Raw genomic sequence first — 5114 nt, forward strand, 5'->3', positions numbered from 1 at the left:
ATGCCCAAGTAATTCTGATGACATGCCCTTTGTTAGTGAGCAGATTTTGGAAAGGCGGACTTCTCCCAGGAACACTTCAAGGATAGCAGGGCTACGGCTCGCTTGTAGGATCTCGCCTCACCAGCAAGGCAGGTAAATCTACAGAAAGTTCCAGGGTTCCTCCAGAGCTCATCAGTACCTCCAGACACTTCAACAAATGCCTTTATTGGCATGCCTGGATCTAAGGAGTTCCAGCAATCGATCTAGTCTCCTCTGTCCTCCTCCAGGTCTGCTGTCTCAAAACATTTCTCACTCCTCCCCTCACACCACCATCTTGCAGTGGGAGGGGAGGATCTTTCACTTTTCTATCAATTGGGAGAAGATCGCCACAGACTGCTGGGTCATCCAGCGGATCTAAAAGGACTATACTCTCCCCTTCTTTTTGATTCCTCTTGACTACCCTCTTTCTAACAGGGCATGCCATTTAGCACTTGCATCGATTCTGGAGGTAGCTGCCCTTGTCCTGCTGAACAAAGTGGCCCTAGAGGTAGTGCTTATGAAAGAAAGGGGCACTGGGTTCTACTCCCTTTATCTCTTGGTCCCCATGCAAGGCAGAGATCCGAGACCAATCCTGGATCTCATCTTGTGGACTATCTGAGCCATATCTTCCTGGCCCTGACTACAGGGGATTGGCTGGCGTCCCGGGATCTCCTAGATGCTCACTTCCATCTTCCAATTAGCCCTGCTGACAGGTGTTACCTAATGTTTCCCCTGGGGCACCAGCACTATCGGTGCACAATCTTGCTGCTTAGGCTGACAAATGCGCCTTGCATTTTCATTAATGTGCCGGCTAGTTTTGGTGGCTTCTGTGAGATGGTCTAGAATCCATACGTTTTCATATCTGGATAACTAGCTGGTGAAGGCAGACTCCCTGGAGCTGGTCATGGAACATCTTTGGCTAGTGATGATCGTTTTCCATGACTTGGGCTTTACCATCAATATACCACGTCACTCCAACTCAATGGTTGGCCTTCATAGATGCGCCGTTGGACACGAAATGCATGACAAGAGTTCAGATTCAAATGTATCTCTGGTGTTATGTCTACTTGGCCTCATTGTAGTGTGCACTGTTGGGTACTCACACAAAATGGTCGAGGCCTTCAGTGGTCCCTGCATTGATGGATAGTCCTCCCCAATCTTGAGGTGGGTCATCCGTTCAGCCACTGAAAGTGTAGACCACCATGGTCACAGATGCCTGCTTCCTGGGCTTCCTGTTTGGCCACATGCCAGCACAGGCCTTTCATATGTGTCAAAGCAGTGTATGCACATAAATGGGCTGAAGTTACAGGTGGTCCGCCTTTCGGTGACAGCATTTATCCCTTCCATCTCAGGGAGCTCCATTCAGATCCGGTTGGACAACACCACCACCATCCTTTACATCAACAGGCAGGTTGGTAAGGAGTCATGGACCCTATGCTGGGAGGCAATTAGAGTGTTGAAATGGGTGAAACATAAGGGTGTTTTCCTGGTAGAGGCCCTTCTTGCAGTTTCTCTCAACATGAGAGTGAATGCTCTGTCGCCTTCTCCCAGGAAGACCACGAGTGGTAACTACACCCCAAAGTGATCTTCTCCAGATAGGGTTGTGAATCCTTGGACCACTATGCCACAGCCTGAAACTGGAAATGTGCTCAGTTCGGGATCATTCACTTCCCTCTGAATGATTCTCTTGGAGATACCTTCAGGTTCAGCTTGTCTCAGGGCCTGCGGATGGATAGGGAACAGGTGATCTCGATTGCTCAGGATTGGTCATGGGTGAGGTGGTTTGGCAATCTCTTTTCACAATTTTCTACACGTATAAGTAGGTCATCACAGCCTTCTTGTAGAAAGTGGTTTCGGATTTTCAAAGAGTCTATCACTTTTGGCACAAGAATGTCCGATGCATGGTATACAGATATTCCCAGCCCTGAATGCCCATATGTGTGTAAATATATCTGGTATTGTGACTTATTTTGGCTCTGGCATCACACTCATTGAAGCGTGTGTGCTGAGACCTAGACCGAGTTCTTGGACCCGTCCCGATACCTGTAGCGGTGCACCAAGTATGCCTTCAATACGGACAGTGGACTACTGACCCTGTCATGAGTTAGCGCATAGAGTGAGGGTGGCAGCATACTGTGGTGATGAGCATTAAGAATGTGACAAGATCTTTTTAGCTAGGTCACTAAGACTATGGTCTACTAGCCCACCTGTGTAAAATTCCATGTCTCTGTGTACACTCAATCCCTTGTACGGACCTCCTGAGAGTGTGTAAAGCTCTTTTGTGTAACCAATTAATACCGGCCAGTGGGATCCTTTTTGGATACCCCTGACCTGGCCTAGCACTAGATCGAGTGTGAGTACTGTGTTCGAAGATAGGAAGTGTAACTGAGTAATACCGGCCAGTGGGATCCTTCTTGGATACCCCTGACCTGGCCTAGCACTAGATGGAGTGTGAGTACTGTGTTCGAAGATAATGGAAGTGTATAAAGGAAGGAGAAGAAGACACTGACGCGAGGAATAGAGACAAAACTGCCTTTACAATTTCTATGAGGCCTTTTGGTTAGGAAGGAGCTGCTGGTTATTTTTCCTTGAGCACTGCATTTGGTGGATGGTAGAAGTCCGTTGTGGGACTGCAGACTTTTGCGAAAGGTGAGGAAGTCTCTAGATGAGGTCTGCCTTTATGGTCTTTCACTGGTTACTCCATTTGAGCGGATTACAGCCAGTTGCAGAAACCTCACACCTCTTTTGTGCAGTCTAGAGAACAGCCTGGAAAGGACACTTTAAAAATAACACCCTAAACTGGTTCTACAATACGACAGTGGAGCCACGCCCCCGGTCTAGAAGTTGTGTATAAGTGTTTGACCCAAATCACCCTTTTTATTCCAGGTCCTTTATGGCCATGGAAGAGAATGTTAAAGAGTACTCAAAATGACTGCTGTGCAATCAGGGCTGGTGTCCGCATGACCGCCAATCTCCCAGAGGTGAGAGGACATCACCTGAAGCCTTGATGATTTCCTGCTGAGAGGAGTTGTGTGCCAGGAGGAGAGACCGTCAAGGAAAGAGGTCCAAAACGTCCCAAGTGGCTGTAGTGCACCGAGGAAGAAACAGGCTGCACAAGAGCAATTTGAAAATACCCTAGCCTCACACCTACAACACTAATTCCTGTTCTTGGCACAAACCACCACACTGTGATAGCTGAAAGGTCCTCTTGGGGCTGCAATTACTTTACCACAGAAGGCCCGGATGGGGACTGCAACTGCCATTTGCTAAAGGCCCTGTTGGGCTGCATCTGCTGAAAACACTAGGCCAAAAATGGTGCCGCAACTCAGTTTTCTGAACAAACCCCAGACTGCTAGTTGTCTGCAGCTGTTTTGAGTGCATGGGAGAGTCTCCTCAGATGCGTGACTCGTGAGAACTCAGATGTTCCCAAAAAAGGCTAAAAGACTGAGCTTATTTTTTATCTGAGTAGCTTTAATTGCAACTGAGCCGGATTCAGCCTACTCCCGATTGACCTTAGAGAAGGGGGAACCCTACACCCGGGAAAAATGCCTGAGAGAAAACAGAAAAAGGCAACATGGGTGCAGCACCTACACGTGAAAGCGCTCAGAAGCAGGGACTTTTATATATTCATTTAATGTGATTAAAGTATGTTCTTTCTTGCGAAGGGAAGCACTGGACTGGATATTAACTTGATGTATGTTGATTTTGAGCTCAAGCTCTCCCGCAATACCTCCCCGAGAAGCCTGTGACTGCTCGCCCTCGCTACCCTCAGTAAGTTGCAGAAGAGGTTATACTTGGTCAAATTTAAGAGCCATAGTAGGCCGGGCCTCAGGACAACAGTGGCAAAGAACAACTCCCACAATTGAGGTACAGTAGTCTTGGACTGCCCACTGCCCTCAGACAGGATTTGACACTCACCTTTCTATTCTGTGTCTTCATCCCAAGGAGGGGCAGTTTTATAGACTGAATCCAAGAAGTGCAGTCTCTTACTACATCAACCTCACTAGATCGGACAGAATGGATGAACAGCTCTTTGTGAGCTTTGCCAGAGCATAGTAACGAGTGGCAGTGACCAAATGCACCATGTCACGTTCATGCATCCTGTAGATCAATGCCTGCTACACCAAGGCCAAGGAAGACCTTCTGGAGGGCATTCATGCTCACTCCACTAGGGCCATGGCTGCTTCCACAGATATCACCAGGTGCATATGGGTGGCAGAAATCTGGGCAGCTCCATGGTCATCCTTGTGTACGCTTGCTAATTATATTTCTGGTGTGTACATAATCTTCCTAGATTCCTCACTGCCTTACCACCTCCTGATGAATCAGTGTTGCATATAATTAGATGCCGATTTATGCAAATATGTTCTGTGTTATTGTCACCGCCAATAAAGATCTTTTAGTTACTCCCTGCACATCTCGCATGGGCGCAGTAATAGTTTCAGGGACTGACGTCAAGGCACAGGTTAAACCTTTAAAACACCATTCTCGCCCTGTCCAGCTGGGTGAGTCCCACCTAAACTCATAATACCAACTGGTGGCGCTGGGGAGGTACTGTTGGAGAAAAAGTTCACCATACCAGTATGAGACACGAGGGGGTCATTTTCAACGTCTATAAACTCACCAAAATTATTGTTCCTGAAGGGAAGTTACTTCTGTGCCCCTAAATGTGGCTTCCACTATTTCGATATCATTTCAGAATGGAACAGTGAGATAATAGCTTTGTAAGTTACAGAAATGCATATGAAATATTTAGCACCAAAAGTTACTTTTATTTTTAATGAGAAAAGCGGTAGAGGCATGGTGATCTTAGTTCAAATCCCTTGAATAGCGGCAACAGAAGTAATGTAGCATCCTCTTCTCTTCCGAGTGGTACACTCAGGAAACTTATGATCAGGTGCTTCTCGTTAGTCTCTGACCCGCCCCTAATGACCTTTGAGAGGCGTCAGCCTGTAGGAACATATATTAATTTCTCCATTAGCCAATCCACCTCCGTCCAAGGCTCGGTACTGGTGAGACTGTAATGAGGATTTTTCCATGTGGTTTGCTCCCAATTCGGTATTTACTGCATTCCGTATAAATCACACGAAAGAGCA

Source organism: Lissotriton vulgaris, chromosome 7 (genome assembly GCF_964263255.1).
Source record: "Lissotriton vulgaris chromosome 7, aLisVul1.2, whole genome shotgun sequence".
NCBI lineage: Eukaryota > Metazoa > Chordata > Amphibia > Caudata > Salamandridae > Lissotriton > Lissotriton vulgaris.